The sequence below is a fragment of the Cydia pomonella genome, chromosome 28 (assembly GCF_033807575.1).
Source record: "Cydia pomonella isolate Wapato2018A chromosome 28, ilCydPomo1, whole genome shotgun sequence".
Classification (NCBI taxonomy): Eukaryota; Metazoa; Arthropoda; class Insecta; order Lepidoptera; family Tortricidae; genus Cydia; species Cydia pomonella.
In genome coordinates, this window is record NC_084730.1 from 7,280,616 (window position 1) to 7,289,685 (window position 9,070).

The 9,070-nt window shown below is 35.8% G+C and overlaps 1 protein-coding gene across 1 annotated transcript in view; it reads right to left on the reverse strand.

Annotated features, from left to right (window-relative positions):
• Window positions 1-6,475, reverse strand: part of LOC133533081 (uncharacterized) — a 333,016-nt gene extending 326,541 nt beyond the window's left edge. The window contains exon 1 of the mRNA XM_061872024.1: window positions 5,402-6,475. The gene's annotated coding sequence lies outside the window, so the exon portion shown is untranslated. The remainder of the gene's footprint in view (window positions 1-5,401) is intronic.
• Window positions 6,476-9,070: the final 2,595 nt, after the last annotated feature.

Here is a 9,070-nt window from a genome sequence, read left to right on the forward strand (position 1 = left end):
GTTCTCTCACGCAAACTATTCAGTTTAGAACAGGGGTTCCCAAAGTGTGCGCCGCGGCGCCCTGGTGCGCCGCAGAAAGTAAAGAGGGGCGCCGTGAGTTCTATCATTATCCGAAACCACAAATATTCGCGGGTACCTATTTGAGCGCTCGCATCGGTAAATAATATAGCGTCGTGTCACTCTTTTTCGACCGTGATTTTAAATTTACAACGACGGTAGGTACCTACCATCGTCGCGCGCGTCGCCGTCGCTCACGCGTTGATACCCTTCTGTTTCAATTATTTTCAGTGCCGGATTAACCATTAAGCAAAATAAGCACTTGCTTAGGGCACCACGTCTAGGGGGGGCACCAAAATCGTAGGAAAAAAACGCGCAGGCTGCATCGCAGTCGTAGTACTTATGTACCCATCTAATAACGAAGGGTCGTAATAGAGTGAGGACACGTAAGCATATCTCCAACCCTTCGCGGAGGCCCTCAAAGCTCATAGCCAAAATATCTTACCGTCGGGCTTGTGGCCAACCGATTTTCTCGACGTAGATTACCGATTTTGTAGCGAATTTTGCTCTCTTGCACGCCAGATGTGTCGGCCTGGCCGAGTTGCTGCAGAACCACGATCCTGCGACCTAATTGTCAAACTGTTATAAAGGGCCCCGCGAAGGCACAAAACCAAAAGCAACTTATTAAGTTTCGGTTTCCACTTAAGCCAAATGCCGAGCAGTAGGAGAACCGTGATTACATAGGTTCGATTTCAAGTCACTCTTTTGCAGTTCGGCGTTAGGTCTTATGCGACGCTAGGCCTTCTACTTTGTGCAAACTGCCTTACTTTCACTTAACATGGATCCAAATCTAAGCTGTCCTCTCTCGAAGCTGGGCCTAAGCCTTGCTCACACCTCGCCATCAGTTGTAATGTATGATAACCCACCGCGATCGGACGCTCCGGAGGTTCAGCCATTCATACCTCGCCAGTGGTCAAATTCAAATGCTTTCTTCCAGCTCGACCTTTGGCCTCATCCATGCCTCATCCGTAAGCGCCGATCGAACGCTCCGCGCGTTCAGCCTTATGAAAAGCTCAGCCTTAGACTTTGCCTTTAAAAACACTGATTTAAACTTTCACGATTTAGGCCAATCAAATTAGATCCAAAAGAAGCGTTTTGAGGAATTAATTCCCAGCAAGCTGAAAAATGTTTTAATACTTTCATTTCATTCTAAATGCGTGTAATCCAAGTTTGCTCCATCCCAGGGGGTATGCATACATTTTGGGATCCTTAGGAGATAATTTTTTCCTTTCGAAACCACTTAATTTTGAAGGACATAGGACAGTTCGTGGATTAGACACTGTTAAGAAGGCGTTTTTAGATTTTTAACATGATTTTACCAAAAATAAAAAATAGGTCGATATTTTTTATTTTATACAATTTAAATTACATTTCGGATCCTCAGATATCAGTTTTAATCCTAATTAGAACAAATTTTCCGCCGGACGTACCGTTTCCGATTTTCAAGCAAAAAAAACTGAAAAAGAGGAAACATTTATGCACACCTCCTGGAATGGAGCAAACTCGGATTACACGCATTTTTAGGACCAAATTCGAAAACTTCTAATTTTATTAGCATATTTGTGACGCATTATTATTTAAGAAAACGGGACTTAATCGCCTTTGATTAAGTTCTAAAATTACCTCCAACGTCAAGATAATGATGTCGACTTTACCCAGTCTTCTCCGAGACCATGCGGACAACGCCGTTTTTGAAACGTCGGGTCAGTGGTAATTTTAAAACTTCCCCTATTAAGTCCCGTTTTCGTAAACAATAATTTGCTATTTAAGACACTTGCGGCCATTGGTTCTTGTTCTGACAAGAACCAATGGCCAATGGCTAAGCTCCTACTGAAGCCATGCCTTTGCCCTCACATGAATGAGCTTCGCAGGAAAGCTCTATAGGTTGTAAAACCCTGTGCGGAGTACGGCCTATGCCTTTTATGTCTTCTCACACTTGGACATAGGTTGGCTCGCCTCCGGCCTTATGCGAAGCACGATCTTCAATTTGCTAACACTTGACCTTACATACTGTTGGAATATTACTGCTGCAGTACTGTCAATTTCCGTGATAAAATGATGTGTTTTCTGTGTGAATTGAAAATTCTATTCTCAGCAGTAATGCGGCAATAAACGTCACTCAATTTACCAAGAAAATTCAATGTAATCTTGATGAGGGGGCACCATGGTCTAGAAGTGCTTAGGGCATCAAAAAGTCTTAATCCGGCACTGATTATTTTATAATAAATAAACTTTTATTCATATTGTGGATGTTTTATTTTTTTCCTATCTTCCTCTAAGTAACCTAACCTAACAACTTAGCTAGGGCAGGGCGCCGTTGCAAAATACTAAACTTGTAATTGCGCCGCAGGTTGAAAAAGATTGGGAACCCCTGGTTTAGAAAAAAATGATATTAGAAACCTCAATATCATTTTTGAAGACCTATCCATGAAAAAAGTTTTTTTGAGTTTCAGTTCTGTATGGGGAACCCCCAAAATTTATTGTTTTTTTCTATTTTTGTGTAAAAATCTTAATGCGGTTCATAGAATACATCTACTTACCAAGTTTGAACAGCATAGTTCTTATAGTTTCGGAAAAAAGTGGCTGGGACATAAACGGACAGACAGACGGACATGACGAATCCATAAGGGTTCCGTTTTTTGCCATTTGGCTAAGGAACCCTAAAAAGGTTATAATAATAATAATAAATACAAATATAAAATAAAAACCAAATAGGTATTTCATTTTATTATTGTTTTTTTTTTAACAACAGAAATTACACAGCATGATAACATTACTGCACTTTGTCATTGCAAATAACCTGCTAAGCAATAACAATTCGGTAATAAAACTGATAATAAACTCGTAAAAAACAAAATAAAATATTATCTTATACCTAAGTGCCCTAGGTCAATGCATGCTATCAAAAATGGAGGTCTATTGCAAACAATTTTTATTATTATTCAGAAATCAGAAATCATGGCATTTGTTCGTGATAAACTATAACATACAAAAGTATAGCATAACAAAAGAAAGAAATTATTAAACACAGAATAAATAAATAGTTTACCATGATATGGTCCCACCTCAGCAAATGCTAACCCAAAAGTCAGTGCCGATCTTCCGCTAGACCATTTGTGGGTCACAAAAGCAGCTGTACCCGCATTTTCGTCTGAGTATGAGTCTGAGTGATAAAAATCATCCTATGTCTATCCCCGGGCCTCAAACTTATCTTTGGTATATAGTTTGAGTCCCGGGACAAAACATAGGATAGTTTTTATAACCGAAATCATCTTTTGAGGGTGTGAAAAGTAGGGTAGAAGTTTGTATTGGGAATCAATAACCGCTGAGCCGATTTAGAAGAAATTTGGGATGGTCTAAATCTTTGATTTAATTGAAAATAATACCAAACATGACTTCATACCTAAACTTAAACAGTATTAACCTCAGGAATTTAGCTTTGTTGAAGAAGCTGAATTCCCCCACATCCAATTTCACGCCTTTAAAGGATGATTTTTGAGATAAACACTATCTCATGTCCTGTCCCTGAACTCAAAATATCTCCCAATATCATCAAAATCGGTTCAGTTGTTTAAGTGTGAAGACCTCTATGCATTCGGTAAATTTTATTGTATAGGAAGTTTCATAATTCATGGCCGCTTGCGGTTGGTCAGTCTGTCAAATATGGATGGTGCAACTGGCTATTTTGCTTACTAAACAGTGGCCAGATAAGAAAGGGCAAACCAAAAAAAAAAAATGTCCAGAGTTTCACACCAAACTTGGTTCACAAACTGCTTATGGTATTAGTTCAGTAGTCCCATACTGACCATCCGTCTCATCAGTTTATTCTAGATTTGTCTTTATAATTTTTGGCATTTTCAGGAATTATAGTTTTATAATAGACTAATTTCAACTCCTTCCATATTAAAAAAAAATAGAAGTAATGGACTTTATGGTACAATTTCTGGTGCCTTGAATGCAAAAAGTTAATTTTTTAATAAGGAAATCATTAAAGTTATATTAATCTAGTTAATTTACATACAGTTTTGGATTAAAAAAACTTATATGGTGCAATTTAAAAGGGAAAAGTGATATTAGATTGGTAAGATAAAAATGATCTTTCATACTTGTATGTATATTTACTTTTCCCAACAGTTATTACAGAATCATGGGCTATAAGTTTTTCTACAGGCATATATGTTTCATACTATACATTTTTATTTAAAAATATAAAAACAATTAGAATGACAAAAATGATAATAAATAGATTTAAATAAGCACAGATTTAAGATTATAATTTATAATAAACTATGATTCTATGTACCTAGATTATATGTCATTTTCTTCTTTTGTTTTGTGGACAGAGAAAAATCCACAATGCAGGCTTCATCAATATAACCAAGAAAAAAACATCTGCAACACTTTGTCAATAATATGTCATGTTTGATGCTTCTTATAAAAAGGTAAACATTTAATTTCAAGGTAAAACGAAAACCTAATTTGACTAAACATATAAACCAAATAATAAAACAATAGATGCATACAAAAAAGAAAACAACAAAACGCTTGAATTAAAAGAAACAGGAAAATAAAGATCAAAATGCTTTCTTTGTCATTATAAATAATAAGGAAGTTGATAATAAACTAAGAAATTAATATAATTCTCATTGCTCTTGTAATGTAAGCATCAAATTACCTTTCTTTCAAAGGTCAAAGCTATAAAAGGTCCTTTATAAAGAGCACAGTCTAATCTCTATGGAATGTAATTCAATATGCCGCATTTAAAACCTGTTCAACTATTCAGGTTTCAAGACAGGTCCTTTTTGCTATACGCGGTTCGCTGACTTACGTACATTTCATTCAGAATCTTTCTTACTAAATACGACGAAAAGGAACGATCATATATTAATATCTGATTACGAAATTGAGAATTTGACATTATAAAACACCCACGATAATAACAGTATTTAAAAAGTTGGCTGTCCCGATCAAATGTCAAAGCACAATAGAAAGATGTAAATCTGTGATAATAAATAAAATTCACGCGATTTTGTACACACAATGGTGTTTTATCTATTTTATTGTATTTTAGACACGACATTTCATGTTTTGTGACAATGGGTTTATTCATTATTTTATAAAACTGAGACATGAAAGACATCGATTTATTACTTGGTTACAATGGCTGTTTGTAATATTACCTTATACACAGAAACTAGATTAGTAAAAAAAATTTTTTTTTTAGACACTGACGTGATTATAATCTATGATTTTAATCTTTTTTTTTTACAAGTTTTGACAGTCAAGATGTGGTAAGGTATAATGTGTGAACAAATAAAAGTTAAATAATGTTTTGTTTACTAACCTGGTTTTGATTGAAAACTTGAATGCACAACAAATCTTCCAGTACAAACACTATTCACTAAAATAAAATCACTTTAACTGCCTCCGGAACCACGTTGTTTATTAAAAAAACATTCGTATTGCAATAACCGGTACGATATTGACCCGAGCCTTTATGAAACCATAGGGAAAATATGCATTTTTTATTAAGTAATATCGATTCTACGCGAGTCGAGCTTCCACAATAGAAAAGCTCGTGAAGCGTTGTCCGAACCAACAGGATCTTTTATGTAACAATATAACCACAAGCACCTTGGTAATTTCATTAATAACACCTAAAAATCGATTCCACAACACAGTTCACTACAATTCGAACTCAAGACTGCGGCGGTGTGTGAAATTCATTATTTTACTACATAATAGTCGTGTATTATAACCTGCTACGGCTACTACGCATTTTATAACGAGTTAACAGAGTTATTTATCATTTTTTCAGTATTTGGAACAATTTCCGTTGTCATTTTTCTATGATTATGTATCAAACAATAAGAACCGACGGGCAGCCGCGACGTCCACACGCTACGCGAGTTAGCGATGACACTAAAGTCGAGATAGATGTCGCACTACTCGCCGCCATTATAGAAAATGGCGACCGACACCAGCCGTCAAACAACGATAAACTAATTTCAACCATAACGTGTATCAATACAGTTGAAATTGCAATATCAGTCTTAGGTCATTATAGAAGTTTTCGATTGTATAACACGACTAATTTAAAAACATCGAAACCACTTCTGTTACGAGCAGCAAGTCATGTGTTTTTCGAGTGTTACTATAATTTTCTTACATCTCGTTCTCTCCAAGTTTCAGCTCATATGTGTAAGAGAGTCGTGTATATTTTAAATACGCGTGCGCGAAGCTCGTCCAATTTGTTTCCTCTATAAAGTCGTTACAGCATGTTCGCTCTTAAGACCTTGTGATAAGACATATAGATTATGTTGCAATTAGCCATATCCAAGTGATTAATCAAATTATTTTTATTGTTCAACAACCAACAGTAACACGGTGCCGTATAAAGCTTAGTATAACAATAAAAACTTTAGCTTGGAGGCATAACAATTAATTTGTAGATATTTTATTTCCGATCATAAAACGAACGCAATATTTTTATTACTGATGTTCGACCCTATTTCCATTTATACTGTTTATCGCTGTGGATAAAACACCTGTCACATTTTGACAATTATATAACGTGAGAGGGATAAAGATCATAGATTAACTTGTATTTTTTTTACAAATACCTAGATAAAGAAAGAACTGGTCGGTTCAGAACGGCATTCACGCACCGCGCACGAAAAAGAATAAAATATCTTACTTTTATCAATAAGAAAAACAAAAGAATATCCCGATTTTTTTTTATTCCTGCTTAAATTAATTTCAAGAAAAATCTGTTACCTAATTACAATATTATTAAGATTAGAATTATTTAACACGTTCTTTTGCACATAATGATTAAACGAACTTACCTGAAGTGAAGTTCGATCATAATTATACGATTAGCGAAGTGCGTGAATGGCGACACCTTATGTGTTACTACATGTGATAAATGCTAACCTCGAGGACAAGCTTGAGTATAATTGTGTTTTTGCGATATTTTATTTAAGTTACCTACTTACATTACAGTATTTGTAAGTGAAGTCGTTTGTTAGATATTAAGTTGGTAGACATCAAATCTTGCAAGCAACTTCACATCAGAGGCCCTACCAAAATCGAAATTTCGTTCTCTGCCTCTCTTTTCTATATCCTCCTCTCTATCGCTCGAACATGCAAGAGCAAGAGGCAGAAAACGATTTACGATGTAGGCCCTCTGATCTGTGCAGGCCGAAGGTAGTCATTGAAACTGGAAAAAACAACGTAATCTCATTACCTAAGTACATTTCAGATCTTTAATATCGTGGCTATGAGTAGTGAATGACTGTTAAACAAACGGCTAAAAGAGTTTGTAATAAAAATATTAAAAATTTAATTCATTTTTTAGGGTTCTGTACACAAAGGGTAAAACGGGACCCTATTACTAAGACTCCGCTGTCCGTCCGTCCGTCCATCCGTCCGTCCGTCTGTCACCACAAGCTGTATCTCATGAATCGTTATAAGTAGTTAGACAGTTGAAATTTTCACAGATGATGTATTTCTGTTGCCGCTATAACAACAAATACTAAAAAGTACGAAACCCTCGGTGGGCGAGTCCGACTCGCACTTGTCCGGTTTCTTTTTACTTATAAAATTAAATTAAATATCTTTTATTTTCAGGCAACTATGGCCCATATATCCATACCTTACAGACTAACGTACATACAATAATAGAAATCTTAAAATATACCTAGATATCATTTATACTTAAGTTACCACTAACCATTTACCTACTGTAATAGCGCCTTTAGGGTCTGTAAAGTCCTGAGTAAGCTACTTCCTACTTATCTGACGAATAAAGTCATCGTTGGCGTTTCACAATCTTCAAATAAAAGCGGGAAGCATTCCGGGCCACGTGATCGTCCATAAAAAAAGAGAAAACGTTTTTCCACTTCTAAATATTTTCCATACTCCATTATAGTTTTTGTATGTTATTGACACAATGAATAACTATGTTTTTACGATTTCCTTTTTTTTTCAAAATTTGCATAACAAAAAAACGGATTTATTTTGTTCAAAAAAGCGAAACCTAGAATATATTATGCTGAAGCAATCGCCTTCAAAATCGAAGTGAATTGTTAAGATTCAGTAAGTAGAAAACGTTTTCTCCTGAAATGGAATTCTTAGAAAAAGTATCGTTATTTCGCGTGCTAAGTTTTACAGGAAGTTTTATGTGGCAGTTCATTTATTTGTTCATTAGCTATCCAATACTTTACTCAGACTTTGTGAAACAGACCCTAAAAATAGTGATTTATGAAAAAGAGTAGCGAGACAATATTATTTTATTCAAATTCCTATTAAATAGGCCCTATTACACAAAAAGGTAAAAGGCCGCGTGTTCTGTAACATCCCGGGATACTCAGGGACAGTTTAACCGTTTTTATGAGTCCTTCCAAACATAAAATATATGTAATTTGATATATCCAACATTCGTCCCCCTCTTAGCTATTTCTTCGTGATGAATGCTTTATGACACGTTCGGGCCGATTCGAACTTACGCCAAATATTAGGTCTAGATACGATATGGATCGGATATGTCAGTGTCAAAAGTGACATTTGTGTCATTTTGACACTGTTATATCCGATCCATTTCAATCATCATATCTAGACGATATGAATACGATTTTAGGGCGCAGTACAGCGGATGTCATTCCAGATCTAGAGCAGAGCCCAACTGGGGAAGTACCTCCACCTTACAGAAAACCGCAGCCAAATAACACTAGACCCTATTCATAGTGTAAATCGTGTTCCTGCAGGTGAGTAAGGTTGCCAGAGCTCAACGAGGGAGTGTTAGGGTCGGCAACACGCATGTAACTCCTCTGGAGTTGCAGGCGTACATAAGCTACGGAGACTGCTTACCATCAGGCGAGCTGTATGCTTGTTTGCCACCACGTAGTATAAAAACAAAAACAACCTTTCTCATATTTTTTCATTATTAAAAATATCTGTGATATGATCACTTTTTCAAATATAGAAAAAGCATTTTTCTTATAAAGTCTGT